Genomic DNA, 13281 nt, shown 5'->3' with positions numbered 1-13281 from the left:
TAGCAACAAAAATCTAACCAGAAAACTATAGACAGACATAAAAGCAGACCGATATCACCAAGATACATAGAGAGAGCAACACATAGGCACACAGAGAGAGAGAACGTCTCTGTGACGAGGCCTTAAATAGAGTGAGGGGGTTAGAGAAAATTAAGATATTTTTTTTATCTCCTTTCGTACCTTTTTTTATCAAGCTACCGGATTTCTCCCCCCCCCCCCCATTGATGAGCAGCAGTGATGTGTGTACCCGCTGCTGTGGCTCTCCCTTCACGGCAAGCTAGGCCAGTGTGCATTAGTGAAGGATGGCCAAATGCCCCCCCCCCCCCCCAGCGTGTCACCAAACGTGCTGTGGGATGAGGCCTTCATCCAGCAGTGGATTAATAATTGGCACAAAAACACCCCAAAAAAATTCCCGGATGTTTACACCACTTGACTATTTTCGAGTGGACACTGGTTGAGATGCAATCATACGGGGCCATGGATTTGCCAAGCGCTGTATATTACTCTTGAGCGTATAGTATCGTACGTTTTATAGCCATTGGAGAATAAATAATGCAAAGAAACTAATATTACTTCTGGGATGGTTTAAAACGAAGACCTCTTCGGTTTGCTTCTCAATGAACGCCTCTCCGTACCATGTTGACAATGCGGATTGTCTAACTACTTCACTATGCTGACGAATATTTGTATTTTTTATTTTTACTAAGTATAATGGAATTTTATCAGATGTAATACTTTTCGGTTATTGAAGGGAGTCCGGTTACACTTGCCGGCATTTTTTTTAGGTAACTATTTGCACGACTTTTTAACCAGTTGGAAAACGTATTTCTCATCAGGCCCTATCGCTTTGTGATATTAATAAGGGCCATTGGTGGACACGTCACCTAATATGTTTTCCTTCAAAGGCAGTGTTAACGATTTAGTTTTTTGGTTATTCAGTGACCAACATGATTAATTGCTTGAACGTTTGCGGGGCCAGAGGAGTGTCGGACCAGTTCGGATACCGCTCGCCAATTACGTTATCCGTGGCTGGGTCTCGAACTCTTCAAAAACTACATCGGTCCATCGAAGCGGCAGTAGTTACACGTGTGTGCATATATTTTGTTTTTAATGGGTATTTGTTTTGGCACTCGGAGAACGATGGCGCGTTCTTCGACAGTTGACTTGGTTTGTGATTGCGATGCAGTGCACTGTAGAATGTTGCAGCGCTGATCATAAGTGCTTTGTCCTAACAATAGGACGATGTGTTTTTGTGTTGAGAATGTAGGAGTGGTGGTGTGCAGTCCTTTGCCTGCTGTGCTAGATCCCTGCCACCCTGCGTTGTTGACGCTTGGATGCACACCACTGGACCAAGTGTTATCTGAAACCAAGCCTGGGCTCTTTCCCCTAGGTTGATTTGGACTAAAATAGCAAGCTGCAATGGGGAGACAAAGGTGGCACGGCATGTGGGAAGCCATAACCCCCTGCTGCTTGTTTTCCACATCAGCCTTGGTGAAATGTGAAGATGAATTGTCAATGTTTTTGTACTGATTAATCAAAGCTATTTTAACATCGCAGTAACCGTGGGCCCATTTTTAAAGCCACACTGATGTAAAAAACTGTATCGTGAGCTTAAGAATTGAAAAATCCGATGCATCTTTACACCCAAATATCGGCCTTCGTAGCCTGCAAGCCGCAAGAGTCTGTAATGCTGAACCCGGATGTCTATTACACTTGTTTATACAGTGGAGCAACTTTAATATTTACACCTTTTTTATAGAATCCTAATTTCACACGATCGGGCAAATAATGCTGACATTTCGCAATTAACATCGACGCGCTGTGACCCACTTGCTCGGAAGAGCCCGATCTCTCCCGGTGTTCATTGGCACATGAACACGTTGGCTGATGCGAGGGGACGGTGGCGAGCGGGACCTGCTGTTGCGTGGAAGTGGGGAGTGGGCGGCATGGCCACCGAGAAATGAACTTTGTCCTCCAAAGGAAAGCCCTCTTGGTGTTCAGACCACCCAACCGCAGAAACGGGAAAGAGGGAGGGGAAAAAACACCATGGGCCTATCGATTTTTTGAAAATAAGAGGCCGAGATCGCTGACCACGGCACGGCGGATTCTGCTCGATAAATCAAAGATAATCGCTGCAGCATGGTGCGTGTGCGCTTGTTTATTTGTATGAATGTAATGCGAGCGTGGGGAATTGGAAGAATGATACATGCAGCCATGCCTAATTAAATCGTTCGAGTTGGCTCGTATGAAATAATACGGGGCCGATGTTTTGAGTACGAGGCGTCTCTCGAATACTCGCTTTCTCTTGCGGGGGTAGCCGTAGCCGTTGTATTCTGGTGCTGTCCTGCGAAGTTTTGGCAATTTAACTTTCTCGCACTGTACGTAGCCAACCGTGCTAATTCTAATCGGAGGAGTGGTGGGAAAGACGACTAAAACGCAGCAGTTCTCAAGAAAATAAGTTTTTTAAAATTTACAATTTAAAGGCGCTTGGTTCCAGTGGATTCCCTGATATCGGAAAGAAGAGCGTTCCAGACGGCCGCAAAAGCGCACGATCGGGTGACTGCCTTTATTCGCTGGCTAGCCAGAGGCCGCTGAGTGACTGGCGTTGGCGTGATTGGTTGATGCTTCTTTGACAGATCGGCAACGATTTGTGGCGAGCGCTTCGTGTGTAAAAATGAGTGCGACCTTTACAACGTATTCATTCGGCAACCGGAAACTTGACCATTGCTTTAGTCACGTTCTGATGATACAGCGTTGGGTTAACGCGGACGCGGCTAAACACGAGCGTGTGTGCACCACTCTGCCTGCCCTGCGTCCCAATCGTCGAGTTTGAGTTTTTGTCTCCCTGCGCTCTGGACGACTACGACCTTCGGTCACCCAAGCACCGGCAGGCGGCGGCGGCTGGCGCGGAGTGGATCCGGTTTGTCCGTCCCATGCGCAGCTGACACTGCAAAAAAAGCGCGTGTTGGTCGTACACCCTAGCCACCACCACCACCCGCGTCCTCACCCCCCCCCCCCTGACCGTCTCTTCATTGGGGTCTCCGTTTCACAGCACGTGGGCAGAAGGAGCGATGTCCGTCGCCCTTTGATTTGCTTTTGAGCGTGACGTTGCAGAAGAACAAACGAATCGTGTCCTCGTGATGCCACGCGTGTGGTTTGGTCCTTCGTGAGTCGGCAAAAATAAAACCTGATTATAGAGTCTTATGCACGAGACTATAAATAACATTGCGGTTGTAAATAAGGGTGTTTACCGATCGTGGTGAAATGTCCGTTCACCCTTTTCAACTGGTACAAAAACTGACACCTTTTTATACAAGGCATCATGTTTGCAATAACCACAACACAAGCAGTCAAAATGCAAACAAAAATAAACAACTATGATAATGTATTGTACTGTCCTTGAAGTTGATTGGTCCACACCTGAGACAGCTTTTCTTAGAGCCTTGTCTCCATTGGTGTTGGACCAGATGACGCCAATAGGCGTACACGATTGCTTTATTTATTTCAATCATCATTATCAGAGTAGTTTATTTTTGTTTGCATTTTGACTGCTTGTGTTGTTCATCTTCTTGGTTCTTTCGGTAAAGTCACGTAGAAGGGAAGTAATAAAATAATACAAATAAAACATAATAAAATAATTCTCACGACGTTTCGGCCACAACGCAAGTAGCCGTCCTCAGGTGAAGAATGAAACGCCACTAAGCTTGGAGCGTATATTTAAGCTGGGTTGGAGGGGGGGGGAGGTGGGAAGAAGAGCGCCTTGCTTGTGTTGTGGTTATTGCAAACATGATGCCTTGTATAAAGGTGTCAGTTTGTGTACCAGTTGAAAAGGTAAAAACCTATCACTATACTTTGCCAATGGTAAAGGAGATGTCTCCTAGTGTCAGTTCACCGTTTGTCACCCTGTCCCACGTCGGTCACCCATGACGGTTGTTTTGACCATACTTCACCACGCCGGTCCATACGGGAAGGAGAAGGGGGGGGGGGGCCCAAGATTGATTCAGATGGCACTCGCCACTTTTGTCCATCTCCACAACTTGGCCCGGGTCACTTGGTTTTCAGTGCGTGAACTACTGTGCCATCCCCCACATCTCGCCTGTAATATAATAAGAAAATATTAAAGAAACTGTTTGAAATTACAGTAATGATACATTATTTGTAGAAATTGCAACTTTTTTTTTTAGATGTCAACCTAGATTAATGGTGTTCATTTGTCTCCGTGCTATATTTGACATGCGTGTTTATTATTGTAGACGTTGGTTTTTCCAAATATGTGTTACATTTCTTTTCATGAACGTCCTGTTTTTATCATTCTTGTGGCTCTGTCACTATTTTTTTTAAACGTTAACACTACTGCAAAATCTAGGTTTTTTTTGTTTAAATACCCCAGTGCTTCTGAAGACGGGTGCAAGATTGTCCATTTTAAACGCCGCCATGATTTGCAAACCCAATTTGCCTTGGACCAGCTTTTAATTCGATTTTGAAAATGGGGCAAACGACGTTATAAACGCCGCGAGCCTCTTCGAAGCAGCTGTTCTCAAGCGGATTTAGCCATAGCCCACGAATGGACATTGAATTAATAAGTTGGCGTAACATTGCTCTCTTTGTATATAGATTTGGTCATTTAATTGAGATTATTTGTTAATTCTTTTGAAGGAGCGCCAAAGCGGTTGGTGTACTGCACTTCTGCAGTGACCCGAGTTTGGTTCCCCAGCTTGGCTAGCACCACCAAAACCACCTTCACTAATCCACACTGACCAGGGTGGTGAAGTATGGTCGGCCAATGCCTATCGACCAGATGGTGGGGGGGGGGGGATATGTTGATTCTGTAGGGCTTGACAAAAGGGATTTCCACGATTGCTTTATTTCAATGTGATAATTAAATTTGCTCCAAACATTGGCACGAGTGTTTTTATAACTGGTCAAGTGGTTTCCACAGCCCCTTTTGTCAATCCACTGCTGGATGAGGGCCTCCTTGTGCTGTGGGGGTCATTTAACCAATACTTCATCCTTAACTTAGTGATATATTGTAACCATTGGTCCTAATCAAGTGATAAGTGCCAAATTTGCTGGGGGTTTATTTGGCGCGCTTGTTTTTCCATTTTGCCTTGACAATTTACTTGGCCTGCATTTCAACATTATTCGGCTAATGTGTTTTTTAACACAATGTTGAGACTTGTTAACCTTTGCTGATTTTTACAGCCCTCTCCGCTCATTCATTTTTTTTGTTACTCCTTTTTTATTTCACATCATCCAGAGGTTACATCGGCATGCTGCCAGCCTTTTAAGAGCTTGTGGGGGCCCAGTGGTCGTGTCTCATTCAGCTGTTGAGAAGCATCCTGCCAAATTAGTTTTTTTTTTCGTGTGTTGGCCTGGCCTGGAATCCTGCGGTTTTTAGCGTGTTGACCCCCCCCCTCCCCACGTCCGTCCAAACCTAGGGGGTGGTGGGGGAAGATCGCCCGGGCAACTTGAACGCGCGCATCACGATCGACCTGACGTCATGCTCCTAGCACGAGCTCGATGACCGTCTAGAGACTTGAACATACCAAAAAAAACCCACCCCAAACATTAATCTGGATGTCCTCAATACCCTCCCCTTGAAAAGGGCCCAAGCTGTTGCCCGCCGAGGCACCCGATTGGTTGCTGAGCAAGGGGGCCCCACAGAACACTTAAGTGGCCACCAACAAGCGCCACACTTAAAGTTGCAGGCGATGACGTTAACAGCTTCTGGACTAGAGCGAGGGGGGTAATGCGAACTTGGGTTTGGGAGACTATTGGGAGGTAGTATCCGAAGCTTGGCGGCGCGTGCGAAGAGAACCGGGTTTGTGACCTGCAGTGTGTGGTGGTGGTGGTGGTGGTTGAGACAATGGTGAGTGATAGACTGAGTACTCAACCCAAGGGCGGATGAGAAACCAACGAGTGAAGTTTACGTTGCAAGAGAAGAACGATGCGGAGAGAATTGGCTGTTGCTTGGGGAGTGGGGGGTCGTCCGTTTGGCAACACATTTGTGGAGCAGCTGCACTCTGAAATGAGCAGTGCAAATAGGGCAGCGAAATGATCGCCCGTGCCGCCGTCATTTGCTGCATCGTAAACATTGCGAGTAAATATTGGCTGTTTGGCAGCTTGTAACCTGATTGCATTGCTGCATGCAGTGTGGCGTGATTCTCTTTGCATTTACCAAATAATTTTTTTTATTTACCTTCTGTGTTTCATATAATTTGGTTCTTTCGGTAAAGTGACTTTGCCGAAAGAACCAAAGAGTGGATTCCTGCAGTCACGAAAGCTTCTGTTTCATTTTAGTCATTTTGCATTCCTGTTGATATCGTATTTATCTGCTTAAACAATTGTTGTCCTGTTTTTTAGTTTTCTTGGACCTGTTTGCCATCCCATTTTTTTTTCAACTTTTGTTTACCCCCCACCCCCCCCCGATTTTTACATTTACAATCGGTCCCCTTTCGCTATTCCGGTTTCGAGAACGAGGTTTAACTCGGGATTTATGTTGCAACTGGATCCGTTTCTCCTGCCGTGCAGAAGTTAAGAGCATTTCACTCGACTCAGGTGTTGCTGGAACAAGAGACGCACGGTCTCAAAGGAGAGGACTCTTACTGGGTCTTAAGGAATGTTATTGCTGCAGGTCTATGGGACATTGTGTGTGTGTGGTATGGGATAGGAGCCATAGGCGAATGTGGATAGAGGGAGACACGAAGGCGATGTGGGGGGGAGATGGGATGGGAGCCACAGGAATTGCGTTTTGCTGAAGGTCTGCAGGATATTGTGTGTGGGATGGGATTAGCAGGATAATGCGATGCCGAGTTAGCTACCTCTCCTGGTATACAGGAGGCTGTGGGTTCAACCACGACGCCTGTAATATTTTGAGTTTGCATGTGTCTCTCCCCGTGGTCCTGTAGATGTTTTTTCCCCACATGATAACTTAATTGAGCTATCATTTGTGGCCAGGTCTCTTCTGAAAAACCACTACATAGCTCGGTGGGCCTTATCTTGTAGAATAAAAATGGTTTGGTTTTTAAAATATTTTTTTAGTTTATACGGTTTGGATTTAAGACTACAGAAACGCTTGGCGTGTTTTTTTTTAACCCTTTTAGTAGAGGCGGGCAGTCGCAGGTTGCGGCCTGCACTTAAACAAGAGGCCGGGAGAGTCGACAGCACAGATGGTTGGGGGAAGGGAGCTCGAAACTGTGGGGGCAGCAGAGTTAAAGGGGGGGGGGGGGCGAACTTGCTATCAGCGAAGATTGGACCCCCACAGGATTTTTGACAGAGCCCTTTTTGCTAGAGCAAAAAGTGCGTAGAGGGGATTTGGAGTGGGACCAGAGGGAAAAAAACCATTAGAATGTGTGTGGGGAGGAGCAGAATGAGATGAGAGAGGGGAACAGGTATGGGGGTCTTGGAGGGGATTATAATTTGAGAAGGGAAAGGTCGGAGAGCAGTGAGATGATTAGGGACAAGTCCATAGAAAGATATTTTGAGGCGGGCAAGTGCTGCACGGTAGATAAGCATAACAGGACATTGTGGATGGGTGTGAGGAGACCTCAACTTTGGAGATACTGTACGCGAAGCGTTTGAAGGCACAACGCCGTGACGCACGGCTGGAGAAACGCGCACACGAGGCGGTGATAACCATCTGTAATAGACGGCTATTTTTTTTCTTTTCGACATCTTTTCCAGCAATCGGATTAATAATGCTTTAATTTGTGCCGTTTAATGTGTCTCTGGTTTCAGGCTGTCTCATTTGCCCTCTTTTCTCGGCTAATGGCGTCGTTTGAAACTTGAAACGGGTGCCGATTGTAAAAAAAAAATGTACCCTGCGGATTTTAATGCAAGATGATGGGTAGCAGAGTGGATTCGACACGACGTGCTAAGAACCAACAACCCGAGTTTAATTCCGGGCCGTAGCGTGCTGGACCACCACCATGACCAACTTGTGCAGACCCGCAAGGTGACATACGGTGAAGCGACGCACGTGACTGACACGGCATGGGTAGAGGGGGGCATTCGTCTGGCAGTGGTTTGACGAAGCGCTGTTAATAACCATTTATACATGTCCCAGCCTTGAGTCCGAAAACGGAAAAGTCTTTTTTTTAGAATGTTTAGCTAATTGCCACAGTGTGTGTGTGTGTGTGTAATATATATTTTTTTATTTGTATACAAGAGTCGGCAATCCGAGCTCCTGGGGATTACCCACGCTACAGGAGTGTAAGAACCCGGAGCACCGCACAGATGGGTACAAACTCTTCTCCTATTGCCTACTACAGGCACCTAGTTTCCCAGTCGGGAGAGGTTGGATATCTCGTAAAACGACGGCTCCATCTCTGAGTGACCCCGTCGACCCCCCTACCCCCAATCTCATCTGGTTGACTACAGACGTGTCCACCAGCACGCCTGACAAAGCGACCCAGTCGTTTCATTGCGGGAGGAGAACTGCGCAAACCGTTAAGAACAAAGCGGCTCGCGAGGAAGCACGCAGCCCCGCGTGTGTGTGGGGTGAATAATGGACAGATGACAAACGCAGCCAATTACTGGGTTTTGAGGGACGGGGTGGGAGGGAGGGAGGACGGGGGTTGGGGGAGGGGGTAAGCCACCTTATCTCCTTGTGTGTCTCTGTCCAGGCGGCTTATTACGTTCGGGCTTGAGGAGATGGAAGGGGGATGGTGAGTCTAGAGGAGAGGGATTGGTTGGCAGTAGCGGTGTTGCTGGGTCTGCTTACAGTCGAGGGTGGGGTGGGTGTTGATTTGAACCACCTGAGGACTGGCAAATGCTACCAGTGTCCACCCTGGGCAAGAAGCCTTGGGGTCGATACCAGCCATGTGAAGTCTACAAGCACCGCCTAATAAAATTCGGAGTCTAAAGATGTCACATTGCGTTCGTGTTTCATGAAGCCGTGAAACGGCTTGCAAATTTTGTAGCATGTTGCCCCCCCCCCCGCCATACGAACGAATTGTTCTTTTGAACAACGCGTATCTCGTAAATACAATAAAACGCTACCGCTGTGACCTTGCAGTCATAAATGTTTGCGATCGAGACGACGAAAAAAAACTGCTTCGAGGACAATAATAATTTTCCACCCTGCGTTGGTGCTGATAAACCATTTTGGGGGGCCAATAACTCAATTATGATGGGTAGGAGGGGGGTATCTGGGTGCAGGGTGGCAGCAGCAGCAGCAGCAGTGGCCGGGGTAGGGGAACTGGCGTCGAGGCACATGCTCGCTAGCTCGTGCACGCGGTTGGGTGTTTGTGTAAAGAGAATAACGGAGTGTGTCGTCTGTCTTCGACAACAACACGCGCCACACTCTTCCCACCCCCGTCTCGCAGGTCTACAGATGGCGTTTGTCCGACCCAGCCAGTAGGAGGAATGCACAACAAAAGCAAGGGGTGTCCCCTCCTCCTCCTCTACCACATCACCTCCTCCTTCCAGCCCCCTTTTCCGCTCGACCGTCCCTAACCCCCCTTAGGGGCTCTTCCAAATTCAGCTTCATCCCCCCCAGCTTCTGGAAGTGCCCCTCCCCCACGTGCTTTGCTCTTAATGTCTCGAATGAAAACGGAAAGCTGGTCCTGCTTTGCTGCTGGTGTTGCATGATGAAAAGGATATACACTTTTTGAAATTTGTTCAGACGCTATCCCCTTGCAGTCTTTTTGTTTGTTTAGAAAATAGAATGCCACGTTGGTCCTCAATGTTCTTTACAGAGATCGCATGTCCGTGCCTCGCCGAAGTCGATTTGTTTTCGTGTGGTTTGTCACCCCAACCCCACCCGCCCACGCTCAATATTTCTCCTGTACGGTATCCATGCCGCAGCCTGTGCCCTAAAATGGGAAACTAAACCTGTTTTATTTTTTACCAGGGAAGTCTCACTAAATGATATAGCTCTCTGTTTAGGAGCTACCTGGTGATACATGATAGCGCATTGAAATGGCTTGTGGAAATGTATAGCAGCCACAAATACTCTAAACGCGTGTCGATTCTGAAATGTGGCGGGGGGGGGGGGAAACGGAGGACTCGGAGAAGACGCACATGCAAGCGCCAAGTATACAACAGGCGTTTTTGGGGTCTGGATCGAACCCACGACCTCCTACATACCAGGCGAGGTAGTTAACATCTCGGCACTGTGGCACCCTACCCTGAGTTGTGCAAAAACCTTTTTTGGGGGGGGGGGGGGAGGTGGCCCACGGGTAGATGACTGTTCTTTGGAAAAAGAGTCCTTGCCCAAAAGCTTTTCCTAACGTGTACGTGACCTTCTTTTTACCACCTTTTATTAACAAATGTGACGTTTAGTCTTACACTCTATAAATTTTGATGCACATCGCCTGTTCTGTATCCCCACATACAGTGAAACTTTGTATTTTTAGACTTTGTTTTAATTGACTTTCCGCCACACCATGCTGTGTGACCCACGAACATTTGGTCAAGCTTGCAAACTCTGGGGCCGGTCTTGCCCCCCCTTTGCAAGACTCATCAGCAGTCAGCCATACTAAAGAAATACTGCTGGTTTACGAGCTGTTAGTGGCCGCTGCCCTGGTCCACACCACCCATGGGCTGCAATTTGGTGCACATCATTTTCTGAATTGTAAAACCTCACTGAACCCTGCAGTGACACATTTCTGGGTTTGCCCAAAATATGCTGCGCAGAATGTGGGCATGGTGCGTGGTCTGAAACAAGGCTTCTTTTCTCTCCTTGGACCTCTGAGCTTTTGGCAAGTCCAGATGGCATCCAGACATACTTGACGTGTAATTAGTTTGCCATTTTTTTTGGTTTCTACCCACCCACCCCTCCGCCCATCCCCAAGTCAATCATCTAGGCGTTTTGACTACATTTCCCGTCTAAGACCCTCTGAGTTCTAATCGGACGGCATATGTCGATAATATAGGGGGGGGGGGGGTTGGATCGCTTGACTATAAATTTGTCGTTAAACCCGACAGCCAATTGGTAAAGGTTGTCGCGTTAACGGAACGTGCCAATTCGTCACTAGTACAGCACACACGGGTGTATTGGAGAGCAAATTAACAATCGGAGTACGACATTTTCGCCAGCAATTACAACCAGGATCGTCAGGCGGATGGCCAGATTTGTATATATCGGTTGGCTTTTATAAATGTAAAATTAGTTTTTATCAGTCAAAAAATCCCCCTTTTGGCGGCCAGTGTGATTTTTTTTTTTTAGAGTTCGGCGCGTTGAGCTGGGCACCGATATCCTCCGTTCGGATCAAGGTGGCTTGCCTGGTTTTTTTTTTCAACGTTGTTCTCTCAAGCGTTTGTTTTGTAGCGAGGTTGATGGTTCGTCAGTCGACTCGGTCACCAACGGCTATAAGAGCAAAGCGTCGCCTGAAATTGGGTTCCGCGCTCAATACGCCCGGAGCTCTGAAATGAAATATCGCGTTTGGCTAGCGTACGGCAAAGCTTCGCCGCTGCTCCTCCATATGCAGAGTGGGTGGGTAAAGTACGGCCCCCCACCACCCCCGTCACTGGCGTGAATCGTGAGGTCACTTGAGGGAAGTGGGGGGGGGCATCTCGACGACGGTCGTTGTGTGGATTTACACCGATGTAAACTTCCGTAACGCAGCGGGTGCTGCCGCTGCTGCCGTGCGTGAGACCCGAATGGACAACTTCGCCTTGTGACGATTTGCCAATCGCAGTCCGGATTAATATTTGGGGGAGAAATTGCGAAGTAAATGTGTAAAAAAAAAAAAAATTTACCCGTAAAAACAGTTTCTCACTAAATCCTTTATATGCGTGGCGGCTAGAATCCTCTCGTCCTCTGGCTTGAGATGGCTGCCACCTATGGGTCAGATGATTGCCTGCCACCATTAAGCAATTGGTAATTAAATATAATAATAAAAAATTCCTAAAGTGTCAGCTCGATTGGATCACGGGAAGTGGGTTAAAAAACGACCGAAAGATTTGCACGGTCGTAAGCGCGCAAGCAAGCGAACTTGATATGAAGGATTTAAAAATACATGTATTATTGTCGATCTTTGCAGACCCCCCTATGAGGATTTACTTCATCGTCATTTGATCACAAGGTGTGGTGGTGGTGGCTTCTTGAGTCCTTCATCCAGCAGTGGATTGGCCACGGGTGACGATGACGATGTTACTCTCTTAAGGAACACGGCTAGACGTGGTAGGATCGTATTGTTGACCTTCTTGCGTTCCCCTTGGCACATTTTTCTTTTTGTCTTTTTTAGGTGGGTGGGGGGGGAAATGGAAGTTGCGCAACCATCTGGAGACTGGCTGTGTGAAATGAGACCCGGCTGACTGCGCGCGCATTGCCCCAACTCCTCCATGCGGCTTTCTGTTTGGGGGGGGTGGGTAGACGAATAATAATATTCTTGTGTTACCGCACTGTTGCTAACAAACAAGTACAGCTGGTGGGAGGTAAGGCGATCGTGACGTCGACCCATTTCTGAAACTCGGTAAACAAGTGGCGTGCTGAGTGAACGCGCCGTGCACGTTGTGTGCACTCTGACCAAGAAACCCATCGACTTAGCGGGTGGGAATCAATGTTTTTAATTAGTGGTGGAATGAGCCCCCCCCCACTCCCCCAAGAAATTCCATGAATTGGCACGATTTTCAGTAACACCTTCCAAAACCGAACCCGTTGCGGCGGTGAACGTATCGGCCACGAGAACCCATCACGGTACTTGCAGATTTTGAAATCTCCATTGCTCCATCTCCGTGGCGGACGTGCTCTCTCGTGCATCTTCTTCCTTCGCCTGGCACGAGGAGTCCAAATTCTTCTCCGCCGCTGTCCACGATCGCGTCCAGTGGCGTCTGTGTTTGTAACCAAACCCATGGGCTGCAACTCGAACGATTTTTAGAAAAATAAAATTGGCGATTCCATGCTTTGCAAATCGACTCGCTGTGCAAGGGTACCACGAAGGCGCCATGTTACACGTGCGTGAATTTCTTTCGCACCGTACGTGGTCAACCGTGAGGTGGGTGAGTCCGTATGTGTTTTAAACTCGTAGGCTATTATGGAGTGTAAGTATCTTAAACTTTTTTCACACCATACGTAGCTAACCGTGCTCGTCGTGCGGGAGAAGGACAACGTGCATGTGTCGTGAGCTTAAACATAGCAACTGGTTGATTTGAAATCGATTTGCATTGTTACTCCAGGACTATTTTTGTTTTTAACCTTAAGCCCATTTTAGAAGCGAATTATTTATTACAATCGTTCTAGGAAACTTTTCTCAAACAATGCAGCTAAACATTTCTCACTTATCATATGAAGTTCAAAACGCTGGATCTGAAAGCTACACCCACCATATTCATAAC

The 13281-nt window shown here is 47.4% G+C and overlaps 1 protein-coding gene across 2 annotated transcripts in view; it reads left to right on the top strand.

The window, feature by feature from the left end:
- LOC144728380 (SPRY domain-containing SOCS box protein 1-like) overlaps positions 1-13281 on the top strand; it is an 88351-nt gene that overhangs the window by 20541 nt on the left and 54529 nt on the right. The gene's annotated exons all lie outside the window — the stretch shown is intronic.

The sequence above is a fragment of the Lampetra planeri genome, chromosome 28, assembly GCF_965212315.1.
Source record: "Lampetra planeri chromosome 28, kcLamPlan1.2.h2, whole genome shotgun sequence".
NCBI classification, from domain to species: domain Eukaryota; kingdom Metazoa; phylum Chordata; class Hyperoartia; order Petromyzontiformes; family Petromyzontidae; genus Lampetra; species Lampetra planeri.
The sequence above is the reverse complement of the archived record's forward strand: the minus strand, read 5'-3'. Positions and strand labels throughout refer to the sequence as shown.